Source organism: Equus caballus, chromosome 19 (assembly GCF_041296265.1).
Source record: "Equus caballus isolate H_3958 breed thoroughbred chromosome 19, TB-T2T, whole genome shotgun sequence".
NCBI lineage: Eukaryota > Metazoa > Chordata > Mammalia > Perissodactyla > Equidae > Equus > Equus caballus.
Window position 1 is genome coordinate 55,236,555 of NC_091702.1, and position 13,171 is coordinate 55,249,725.

Here is a 13,171-nt window from a genome sequence, read left to right on the forward strand (position 1 = left end):
GAAAAGAGTTCTGTGAATTTGTTCCAGAATAGATAGTGTCAATTTAACTGAGGCTCGCTCTTTGATTATGGAGTTGTCCCTCAACCTGAAACAAAACCAACTTCCCCGTTCGACCATATCCCTCTTCTCGCCTCTCTTTTAACCAGAAGCAGGTTTCTGTGACCAGAGTTGGGGGGCGGGGGGGGGGCGGGGGAAGCGAGCTGGCTCAGTGTTGCCACTGAAATAGGACCCTAATGAGCCTGGAAAGACCCTGGTTAGGATGTTCATTGTCACCCCCTCTGTCTCTGACCTGTGGTGCAAGGAAGAAAGAGCAGGAAACATGGTGCAGGGGAGACGGACAAATTAAGAAGCCAAACACCAAGAACATTCAAGAATGTTTTTTCACTAAAATTGGAAGTGACACACACGTCGATTCTATAAATACAAATTCTAGGGAAATTCTAAATTTGTACATTTTCATAGTCAAAGGCCACGTTAGTATTCATTTTTGTAGTTATGCAATGTACCACTTCCCCCAGTCTCTGTTCAACCCTGATACTGCTGCAGCCTGAGAGCATTGAAGATTCTACTACTTGAGTTTTGACTTTTGAAATGAGGTATGTTTGTAAATATACAGTAAACTGCCTTTGAAAATCCAGAAGTGAATGGGTTTCAGTCTGTCACTTACATTGAGAATACCAGGGTTTCTGGGGCATTTCTGTATATGCCCCCGCTCCCTTCAGATTTCACCCTCTGCTCTGTGGACACACCTGCTCATCTCTACTCTCCCTGCTGCCCTTGCATGGAGCCTGGCTACTGTTCACACTTTCTAGGATGTGTAGCAGAATAGTGGTTAATAGCACATTCTGAAGGCTGACCACCTGAGATCACATTGCGGCTTTGCCACATCGTGGCTGTGTGACTTTGGGTAAGTCACTTAATCTCTCTGTGCCATATTTGCCCCATCTCTAACACTCTGGGGGATAATTTAGTACTTATCTCATAAGGATGTTATACTGAATAAAATAAATTTATATATGTGAAGTGTCTACAACAGTGCCTGGCAATGTTATGTGAATGTTAGATATTGTTACTTTCCAATCCTAGAGTTCACATTTTTCCTCTGTGAGCCCCTCTTGGGTTGTTCCTCTCTCTGATAATCGAAACCCTCCCTGTTCCTTTTAAGAACTAAAGCTCCTTTTCCCTAGGAAACCATTGTCTGTCCCATGTACTCAATACACAGCATATACTACGTTATTGTGTTACTTATTTTCCCTTTTGTACCCTTTATCTGCATCAACTCCAGGATAGTAACACTCTTTTATGTGTTATGTATCTCCTGTGTCCTATACAGCGTTTTGCACACAATAGGTCCTCAAGTAATTTTTGTTATGCAGACTAGTGAAAACAGTGACAATGCACAATTTGGAAAAAAGGACGTAGCAGGAAAATAGAGAAACTATTTTGGGTGTGTTGGCTTCTGTTCTAACACTGAAGAATTCAAACAATCTATGCAAGCAAGAAGGCAGAATTTTCATCCTTTCTGGGTCAGAGCTGGGATGATCACACTTTCCTTTGTTGATATTACGGGGGTTTTATTTGAAATGTTGCCTCCGCTGACCACATGGGGATTTTCACTTATCCTCAAATTTGTATGATAAGGGAAAGATGCTGAATGCTCCAGCCAGTGCAATCCCACTTTAGCATTTCTCCCACAATAGTCTGCAAGTCGTTCTCCAGAAAGCTCTGCAGGACTTCGGCATGGGGGTGGCTCAGGCCTTTGTCACCACACATGATTATCCAGAAGGCAGGGACTCTGCATGGACCAGTGTGACGGGTGTTCCTGCGGGGATTCTGGTAGCGAGATGGATACACAAAGGTAAGTGCAGAGAGAGGGCGGAGAGAGACATGTGTAAAGGTGGCCTCATGCTTTTCCTGCTCAGATGGAAGAGCCTGTCTAGTCTGGCTCACTGAACGGATGTGGGTTTGTCCTGGGGTGAACTTGATGGGAAGACCTTGCTCTAGTTTTGAACTCAGTTCTTGGAAACCCGTGCCAAATTAATGTCTGTTGAATAAGAAATGAGTCAGTGAGTGAGTGAGTGGCCTTAAAAAGTCCAGGTTTGGTTTTAGGCCTTCAACTTGAAAACGTGAAAAAGACTGCCTTGGTCTGTTTGTCTGTCTCAGTGGCTCCGGCCACACCTGCAGTGTCTCCTGAGTTTTAGAATAAAATGGCGTCATAAACTTATACAATCTCTCAACCCAGCGCTCTAAGCCTTATTACAATCCTCTAATCCATTTTTAAAGTTGTCTAAGACACAAACATGATCACGTTACACTCACTCCTTCAATGGTCTTTTGCCAATTACAGAGAAAGTCCTGTCCCTTAGCACGGCATGCAAAGTGCACCATGTTCTCCTTCTGCCTTTTCTTCCCATCTTGTCTCTTACTGCTCCTCCATACAACATTCAAAATTCCATTTTTTGTGCTCCAACTATGGAAAGCTGTTTGCTGTCCTCCAATGTGCCTGGTTCTCTCAAGCCTCCTCACCTTTGCATAAACGGTTCCTCTGCCAGGCATGTCCATTCAGCCTTTTCTCCCTGGCTAATGCCTAGTCATTCTCCAAGCATCAGCTCCAGAGTTTCCTCCTGTATGAAGCTTTCTCTGGTCCCCCTCTAGGCAGAGTTAGGGGCTCTGTTCTCTACCTTCTCCCAGCAAACTTTGCTAATTTCTACCGTCACATACTTTCTGTCTCTCCAAACACAGTGACCCAGTTGAGGAAAAATATTCCATCACAGCACTGAGCATGATTCTGGTAGAGACTACTATTGTCCATAACTATAATTGTGGATTTGTAATATAGTGTAGTGGTTATATTATGGATATTGAAGTTAGTCTTGCCTGAGTTTGCATCATAGAACTTCCATTTTCTGTTCTGTGCCAGAAACCTTTCTAAGCCTCAGTTTCTCCACCTGTAAAATGACGATAATAATCATGTCTACCCCTTAGCCTTGTGTGAATATTAAATGAAATGCTGACTGGAAATGTCTTAGCACAGTGCCTTGATCACAGTGTGTTGTCAACATTGTAGTACAGGCGAGATAGAATTGGTTTTTGTTTCCTCTGCTTCAACAAGAAAGGAGCTGGGAAAGCACTTTGAATTCACTGAAGCCAGACTTAGAAGGAGATGAGGTTAGAAGCCTGAAGGTTGAAATGAGGTATGTTCTTTAGAATCACTGTAGGTGGTTACCTATAGAAGGTGATGGCCTCATTATCTGGGGGAAAAGGGATGGAATAAGACTCTTTCTTTTGAAGCCCAAACCCGGAGCTAGAGGGGAGAAGAGGAGGACGGGGTTCTGAGTCCCTGCGTTGGCAGACCGCTGAGCTAAACCTAACTCTGCTCTAGGTATGACTTGCAGCTAGAGTGGGGTGTGACAGTAAAAAGGAAGAAACGCTGACGTAAAAGTGCTGGAATTGAGAATTGGCCCTGTGACTGGGTACTGGGCTCAAGTCTCGCAGCCAACTTCTCCTTAGCTCTCAGTGCCTCACCACCCAGAGGTAGAATGGCAAGGTGGAAAGGTGCTGGGCTGGAATCCACTTGCCAGCCCAAGCTATTCTTATGCTGGAACAAAATAGAGAGTCCAGGGTCTTGGACTGGCTCCCATTACTGGCAGGTAGAAGGATAGGCTTGTTCATCAGTTCTCTGGGTTGAACTGGGTCGTATTAGTCACACAAGAAAATTTTGAACATGTCTGGGGGACCCCCTTGTTATGATATTGCCATTAGTGTTGAATGAGTGGATGCTATAAAGTGGGGTTGGTTTGGGATTCCCTAGTAGTGTCCAAAACGGGTTGGATGCACCACAGGGGTATGCAAGACAATCTACTGACGTGGGAAGAAAATATTAGAACTTCTATTTGTAATTTTTTAATCTATATAAACAAGAGAATAGCTGTTCGTTACTATTTAGTGTACAGATTAACCTGGGCTCCCTCACTGAGCCTGATTGTCAGATGGTCACATGTCGTGGACTTATGCGAGCTATTTCAGGGGAATGGTGGAACCTCACTCTATAGGGGAATTCACTGATTTGCTTGCTTTCAGAGAATTATTACATATTGTGGTTTATGTATGCCTGGCTAGTGTCTTTAAAATATGTAGTGTTGGGGCAGGCCCCATGGCCGAATGGTTAAGTTTGCGCTCTCTGCTTTGGCGACCCGGGCTTCACCGGTTCAAATCCTGGGTGCAGACATGGCACCACTTATCAAGCTATGCTGAGGCGGCGCCCCACATGCCACAACTAGAAAGACCCACAACTAAAACTATACAACTATGTACCAGGGGGCTTTGAGGAGAAAAAGAAAAAATAAAATCTAAAAAAAATAATAATAAAATATGTAGTGTTTGGTTTAATCTAGACAAACCTCACAAGATAGAAAAGTGACATAAAAAAGATTTCCACAGAAAAACCCAAAAACCAAGAAACAAACAATCCACATCTTGAAAATAACACCAGCAGCACAAACACAAGGCAACAATAAAATGTGTCAAAACTGTCATTTTCTTATGTGTAGTTGTTAAAGATAAACTGAGGCATATTAAACATTTTGAGTTTTAGCAAAAACTCATTTGAATCAGGCAGCATCCAATCCATCAAACAGAAAGGAGCCTGAGGAGCTGCACGGAATGAAAGACTTTCACAGTCAGAAGGGAGTAGGAACAAGGAAGTTATACTCGGCAGAAAAGCAGTTGGTTATTGCAAGCTTACCTTCTTGTGGGAGATGGCAGAGGTCTGTCGGGCAGGAGACCTAACTAGTGTTCATCAGGTGATTCCTGATTGACTCTAAGATTCCTTCTGTGGAAGAGCCAGAACTGGAATTAGGTTAAGTCTTGGTTTGGTGACGTGGGGCTTAGTGACTCCATTTTGGGCCTGTTGTCTTGTTTTTAACATAGTATAAACTCTTTGTCAACCGTTAAATGATGTAAAAACAATGATGATTTAAGCAGATCTGACAGTATGCTACATTGCAGATATTTTTTGTAGAAGTTGACTTCAATAACTTCTTTCAAGGTAAAGAAAGTATTTTAACAGAGTGAGAAAATAATTGCTTTTCAAAAGAAACCCACACTCTGAAAAAGGCTTTATGAAATGACGCTTCCATTGATAAGTGATTTTGTTGCTGAAAATGATTTAATGTTATCAGGAGTTATTCTTTCTCTACTCACCTACAAAATTTGAAAACAGAATTTTCTGAACTATTTTTAAAACCTTCCAAAAAGATCCAGGGTAGTTTTGACCCATTTGCTTAAAATATATAAAAGTGCAACACCTTGGAATTCACATGCAAGAAGAATTGACATCAGGACAGATGGCAGTTTACTAGCTAATGTCATTAAAAGCTTTGGCATAATTTGTCATGATTTGATTATTTACTCAAACTCTGGCAGCAAAGAAGAGTGAATGGAGGTGTCCTTCTACCCCACTCTCCTCTCATTATTAGACATCTTTCAACAAGGCAAAACAGAGTCCATCTCTCAATCAGAAAAATGATTTTACTTCTTCATCTAATATTTTTTTCCTTTCCTTTTCTCCAAAACCTTATGTTTTTCTTCTCTTTTCTCTGACACCACAAGATATAAGCCACATAGGAAGTATGACCACAACCGGTCATATTGTTTGCTCCCAAACAAGAAGTTTCAGCCACAGCTGCGTGAGCGCTTTTCTTTCTGGGACTCCACGTTGCTGGGGAATTTGTTTTCAGAAATAAAAAACTGGCCAGAACTCTGTTAAAATTGAACACAGTTACAGGTGCTCAGATTTTAGGATTTTCTATCCGTTAACTACTTAAATGAAAAATATTAAAACTGAAATTTCGTTTAATCTTCATGAGAAAATCAGAATTGTAACATTCTCAGAATTACATACACGCACACACACACAACCCCCTCTTGGAATTAAGAGAAGAAAGGAAAAATTACATTGATATATTTTCCTATATCTTTTATTTAGCAGGGTAGCAAGGGCCAACCCAGCACGTAATCCAGAAACTCTTTCAGTTTCTAGAAAAGTTACTCCTTGTCTATCTTTTCTTTAGAGAATCATGCCTACAGGTTGCAGCTGCAATGAATGCCAAATCTTCTGACTTATGAGCTGTTCTCACTACTGCCCCCACTTACCTCCAACTTTCTCCCAAGCCCAGCACGACATCCAAGCAGAGTACTAGGAAGGGAAGTGGGGAATTTCTCATTTAGGATTAGGTTCTTCTGAGAATAACATGGACCACTCCTCTCTCCCCACCAACAAAAAGTACCTTCATAAAGAAGTGTCATTCTTTCACGTAAAATAATTTCAGAGACATTAAGTCCAGAAGCGACGGCAACCTCACAGTCATCAAGGAACTGGTCTTTCTCCAAAGTTCTGCTCCAACATGCTTAGGGAGTGGTCCTTCTTCTGGTACAAGACGGTTGCTGGAGTTCCAAATGTCACTTCAGCAGGGTGGAGGGCAGGCAAAGGAAGGCTTTTCAGTCTTTAAGGAGAACTCCTGAAATATCACACAACACTTCCACTTATACCACATGGGCCAAAATTAATCACAAAGTAGCCCTAACTGGAAGGCAGATTGAGTATATATATATATATATATATATATTTGCTATATTCCAAGCTAAAATGTGGGCTTCTCATGACTAAAGAAGAAGAGAATAAATATTGAAAGGTAACTATCATCTCTGTCATACCTCTCATTCCTCCCTTTAATTATTTTATATTTTATCAAAACAGAAAAACCCATCTCAATTATGTAAAGGGGACCCTTTTGTACTATGGAATCTAATTCCTTTTGTTCCATTTCCTGAAGAATTTTGAGTTAGTGGCCCAGAAACCAAACTCCAGAGGGCTAGACTTCCATGACAGTTCATTCTCAAGGCGACTCATCTTTGCTCCAATCCAAAAACCAATCATTCCTGCTACCATTCTGTTCATTAATGATTCCACCCTCCCATTTTGTTATTAACAGCCAGAGAAACTGGAAAATCTCGAACATGTACTCAGGAGGCTGGAATTCTAAGAAATGTTACTCAAAGTTTGAATTATTTTAAAAAAAAGAAATTATAGGGCCTAACCACCAAATATCCCAGTATTTCCAAATTTCCAAATTTCTAGATATTAAGGCATTGTGAGATTCCAGCTACTTGATAATTGACCAATTAGCTCTTTATATGGATGTTCTGGCCTCAGTTTTTAAAAAATGATACTCCCTTCTGGTCAAATTCCACATTTTGGAAAAATCATCTTCTTAGTATTTCAGATTCTTCTGTAAGGATTTTGTGAACTATGTAGAATGTCTGCCATCTCTCATTTAATACTTGTTAAATCTACTTCTTTATTGTTGCTAACTTCCTAATTTATCTTCTTAGTATTTTTAGCATTATCTAAAAATCACGGGACTTCTTCTCAACAAGTCTTAACATTTCTAGAAGAATTTTTTATAATAAAGACTATGTATGCATGCATAAATGCATATCTCCTGTTTTGATCCCCAAAAAAGATCTTTGTGCCAGGAAGAGATGGAAAGAGCATGAAGATCTGCAGGAAATCCCAATCCGAGGCTGTGCTCAAGTGTTTCCCTCACTTGTAGTTTGTACACAACATTTCTGTTGTGGCCAATTGATCAAAGAAATGTACAGTGCTCTGGGCATGGTCTTTGTGAGATGTTTCCTAAACCCGCATTTTAGTTATTGAAATAGTTAGAGGAGTTAAAATTAATTTATTATGTTTGTATAAGATTTATTTATAACTTTCAACTGGTCCTCAGGTATTTTCTGGCTTATTCCTCATCAGTTGAAGATATCAATATTTTTCCTGCAGTGTTTTCCTTGTGGTTTTATTTTTTCTCTTCTCTTTCCCTTATTCTGACTCATACCTCCATGTGAGAAGAAGAAGAATGTAGCACAGAAGAACGCCAGAAGCACATAGAGAGTAAGAGAGAATGCCAGAGGTTATAGGGAGTAAAGGCTGTCATGACGCTAGTTAGGCAACTAATTCCTTCAAAATCATCTCCATTCGTTATATTATGCACTCACTGGGTATATCTTGCCAAAACCTGAAAGGTGAACTTCCTGTAGGTCGACCAGCTCTGAGGTTATGCCTGCTTAGAGCAGAAGGAGGCAGTAAATAGTTACTATGGAGGGAAATCCCAGTGGGAGAAGGGGACTAGAGGAGATCACAGATGGGCATTATTGACTGGAAGTAGGCAGAGCTCTACCAAGACCAGAACCAGACAACCAGCAGAATGATGTTAAACCTGATGACCAAGAAATGACAGTTAACATCAAGGTCCATGACAGTTGTAAATTCATAGAGGTCAGGACTAAGGACTACAGCAAAGAAAGGAAACTGCTCGTCACATGCAGGCAGAGGTGGCAGGGAGATGGATAGAGCTTTAGAAGCATTTGCAAGGACTGCTTCTCTTGCCTTGTGGTTCTTGAAGGATATTGATCTGTTTGGACCTGGGAACTCTGCAAAACCAATTGAAAGTGTGGCTATGGGGGCCCATCAAAGAAAAGACTACTTATTTCCTTATCTTCAGAAAAGGAACTTCTGTTCCTCTTTAAATTGATGCAACTACTTAGAAAACTCTATTTTGAAGGTACACCTTTAAATTTTTTACAGTTGGCGTTTCAATGGCCCAAACTCCCTTCGCAGATGTTTCTTTCAAGAGGGCCCTTGCTGTAAAAGTGCCTGACAAATTTGAAGTGAGACATAAAGACAGTAGTCAGAAGACAGGAGATGATGCCCTTTCAACAGTCATGGTTTTTTGTGAAAAATTTGGGTTCACATAAATATTTTGCATTGCAAGAGTAGCCACAGGAACAGAAATTTCTACAAAAGATTCTTTATGATGTCAGTTTTGGATTACATTTTGAGAGTAATTTTTCCATCCACGGACAATTAGATTTTGCTAATTTGCCATGTTTTTAAAAGCTTTCTTTAAATCCATATCACAATGACAGGAACATGCTATGGATATCAAGCAGGGCTCATGGGAATGGCATTAGAGCGCAAAGGTTTGGTCTTAAGGTGTTTAGTTTTGATCCAATACACTTTGTGAATGACTTCTCACCAGTAGTTTAGTAATTGGGATCTGCACAGAAAGAAAAATATGCTGTGACTAAAGGCACAGTAAGTATTAAAGATGCAAATTAGATCATGGATTGTAACGGCAGATTGAGGTAGATTTGTAAAGTATGAATAAACTGGACTCCCTCTTAGAAATGATGTTGAAACACACTATCTTTCAAAGGAAGTAGTTTCAGAACTGGCTTCCCAAATGTATGTTGAAAAGGAGAAGTAACATTTTGGTCTTGTGACAAAAATAAACCAAATACATTAAATAATAATCAGACACTATTCAATTCTCACCTTTGCATGCTTGTGTTAGCCAAACACAAAATTTCAAGCCCAATGACTTGACCACCAACCACAGTATAAACACTATGAAAGAAGATTTAGAAAAGTCCAGAGCTAAAGTTTCCCCTTTTGATTTTAGGAATGAAGAATGTTGTTAAATCAGAAGACAATCTTTTCCCAAATTTCACATAAAGAGAAAGGAGAATATTTGGGCAATTCAACGATAAATTTTTCATTTGAATTTTAATAGATATAAAAGTAACTCATGCTTAGAAATGAAAGCAATGATGTCTTCTTTTGCAAAATAGAGGTGATAATAATTCCTATATCATCAGGTGATTCACCTAAATAAAGTCCTTGAGTGAGGAGATTGCTCAATATAGGTTCATTTCCTCAATTCAAAGACACTGGTCAAAATATAACTATGAATATTCCTTTGGATCACTTAGGATAAAGTAAATCATGATGAAAATTTAATTATTTTTCACTCTTAGATCAAAATAGTTCTTTCTTTTCAAAGAAAGCAGAGAACTGCAGTAAAAGTAGAGAAATCTTTAGAAAATTACTTCCTCCCTTCCAAGAGTGCACCCCCATACACCCTCACACAAGGACACTACAGGACTTGGCTATAGTGACTAATACACTAACTACTATTTTGTAACTCTGATGTCTGCAATTAACAGAGATAAATATTTAAGAGTTAAAATAACTCTTAAAAATTTCTTTTTATAGAATCATAAAGGAGTTAAGGGTAAAAACAGCAACAACAGCAACAGAAAGACAACTTAAAGGCTCTTCATGGGAAGCTGGTGGTGTAATGGAAAATACCTGATATGTATAATCACAAGTTTGAGTTTTAATTCCAGTTACCCACATAAGCTCTTTGTGCCCTGGAGATTACATTTTCTTGCCCGGGAAATGGAGATGATACCTGGTGTGAGATTCAAATAATGAAATTTAGAACATTCAGCCCACTGCTGTCTCATAGTATTCACTCAGTCACTCATTTAGCAGAGGTTTTATGAGTTTTTACACTGTGTCTGACAGTGTGTTAGGCACTGAAAATAAAGCAGTGAAAAAATAGACATGGTTTCTGCTCTCTAGCTTAACAATATGGCAGAAGAGGCAGGCATTAAGAATGACACAAATCCGAGTGATGTCAGCAATGTGGCAGAGTGAGCTGTTCCCTTTAGCTCATCCCCTTTGAACTACAACTAAATAGACATCCATTGATCAATGAAGGATACCCACACAGCACAACAGGACACCTGAGAGACCCACACAGCTATACATCTGAAGGTGGCTTGACTACTCCCGGGGAGGTGGTAGAGACAGGCCCCCTTGGGGCCATATGCATGTGTGCAATGGCTCTCCCAGCTGGAGCACCATAGCACTGCTCTGGCCCCAAGGGTGGAAGCGTGCCTCAGTGTGACTGTGGGAACAGGTGATGGCATCTCTGAGTGCCTATGTGATTGCTTTTCCAGCTGGTGGGAGAGCCCACAGTGCTGCCATGATCCTCAGGGAGTGGCCCAGGCTTGAAACCAGTAAGGAGTCCCTGCCCATCAAGCATAATGGCTGGTGAGACCTAGAAGGAGATGGCAGCAGATCTGTGTGCCCAGGTGAATGAGGTCCTGACTTCCACAAATGCCCATAGTACCACTGTGGCCTCAAAGTGGGGAGCACATCTCAGTGGGACTGTGGGAGCAGATGGCAGCAGCCCCGAGCCCCCATGTGATCACTTTCCCATCCAGTGGGAGAGCCCAGAGGGCTGCTGTGGTCCCAAGGAGTGGCCCAGTCTTGGACAGGCACAGCTGACAGGTATCACAGTGGACTCAGAATACACAGCTCCTGCTTCCCTCTATCCCCAGTGGCAGCAGGTGGAATCTATGACCAGATACTATCACTATGTGAAGGCACAAATCCACCCCATCAAATAGTATGAGAAGTTATATTAATACTCCAGACCAGAAGGAAAAAGACAAACACCTAGAAATCAATCCTGAAGGCACAGAAATTTACAATCTAAATTACAGATAATTCAAAATAGCTATCATAAAATAACTCAACTAGTTACAAGAGAACTCAGAAAGACAGCTCAATGAAATCAGGAATAAAATTAATGAACAGAAGGAATTCTTCACAAACGAGATTGAAATTATAAAGAAAACCAATCAGAAATGTTGGAGATGAAAAACACAATGAGTGAGATACAGAAAAATCTGGAGTCCTTAAATAATAGAGCTGATATTATGGAGGACAGAATTAGCAATAAAGAGGATAGGAATATAGAAATGCATCAGATGGAGGAGGAGAGAGAACTAAGACTAAAAAGAAATGAAGAAACTCTCTGAGAAATATGACTCAGTTAGGAAACGCAACATAAAGATTATAGGTATTCAGAGGGACAAGAGTGGGAGAAAGGAGCAGAGAGCTTGTTCAAAGTCATAATAGCTGAGAACTTCCCAAACCTGGGGAAGGAGCTGGAATTACAACTAAAAGAAAATAATAGAACTCCTAATTACATCAATGTAAAAAGACCTTCTCCAAGGCATATATTAGTAAAACTGGCAAAAGTCAATGACAAAGAAAAAATATTAAGGGCAGTAAGGCAGAAGAAAATAACCTACAAAGGAACCCCTCACAGGCTTTCAGTGGATTTCTCAGCAGAAATCTTACAGGCTGGGAGAGAGTGAATGATATATTCAAAGTTCTGAAAGACAAAAACCTACAGCCAAGAATACTCAATCCAGCGAAAATATCCTTCAGATATGATGTAGAAATAAAAACTTTCCCAGATAAACAAAAGCTGAGGGAGTTCATCACCACAAGATGCTCGTCCCCCCAAGAAATGATCAAGAATGCCCTCATACCTGAAGAAAAAAGAAAGGGGTACAAAACCGTGAGCAAGAAATAAATAGGCAGACAAAATCAGAAAATTGCAGCTCTCTATCAGAACAGATTAGCAAATACTTAATTATGACATTAAAGATAAAGGGAAGGAAAACATCAAGAATACATATAATCACTTCATTTTAACCACAAACTCACAACACAAAATGGAATAAGTTGTGACAACAATAATGTAGATGGGAAAGAGGAAAGGGATGGAACCTGCTTAGACTAAGGAAATAAGAGGATATCAGAAAGTGGACAATCTCGTCTACAAGATCTTTTATACACACCTCATGGTAACCACTAAACAAAAAAACAGAACAGAGACATAAATGATAAATAAAGAGAAAACTGAGAAAACCATCATAGAGAGCCAAACTGAAATGACAGTCTGAAATACATAGAATGAGAAAAAGCGAAATATAGAACAAAGGGAAAACAAGTGATAAAACGGCAACATTTAGCCCTTATATATCAATAATCACTCTAGGGGCCCACTCAGTGTCACAGCAGTTATGTTTATGCACTGCTTTGGTGGCCCAGGGTTCACCAGTTCTGATCCCTAGCACGGACCTATGCACTGCTTATCAAGCCATGCTATAGCAGGCGTCCCACATATAAAATAGAGGAAGATGGGCTCAGATGTTAGCTCAGGGCTAATCTTCCTTAGAAAAAAAAATCACTCTAAATGTAAATGGATTGAATCCTCCAATGAAAAGATACAGAGTGGCTGGATGAATTAAAAAACAGGACCCAAAAATATGCTGCCTCCAGGAAACACATCTCAGTTTTACAGACAAATACAAGCTTAGAGTAAAGGGATGGAAGATGATACTCTAAGCTAATGACAAAGAAAGAAAGCAGGTGTTGCCATACTTATATCAGATAAAGTAG

At 40.1% G+C, this 13,171-nt stretch overlaps 2 long non-coding RNA genes across 2 annotated transcripts in view; one reads left to right on the forward strand and one right to left on the reverse strand.

Moving 5' to 3' along the window:
• Positions 1-362: 362 nt before the first annotated feature.
• LOC111769097 (uncharacterized) overlaps positions 363-13,171 on the reverse strand; it is a 34,226-nt gene continuing 21,417 nt past the window's right edge. Inside the window, exons 2-5 of the long non-coding RNA XR_002801862.2 lie at positions 6,288-6,518; positions 6,154-6,196; positions 4,745-4,831; positions 363-1,833 (exon numbers count right to left, since the gene is read on the reverse strand). This is a non-coding gene — a long non-coding RNA (uncharacterized lncRNA). The remainder of the gene's footprint in view (positions 1,834-4,744; positions 4,832-6,153; positions 6,197-6,287; positions 6,519-13,171) is intronic.
• Positions 1,471-13,171, forward strand: part of LOC138919267 (uncharacterized) — a 32,311-nt gene continuing 20,610 nt past the window's right edge. The window contains exon 1 of the long non-coding RNA XR_011429302.1: positions 1,471-1,858. This is a non-coding gene — a long non-coding RNA (uncharacterized lncRNA). The remainder of the gene's footprint in view (positions 1,859-13,171) is intronic.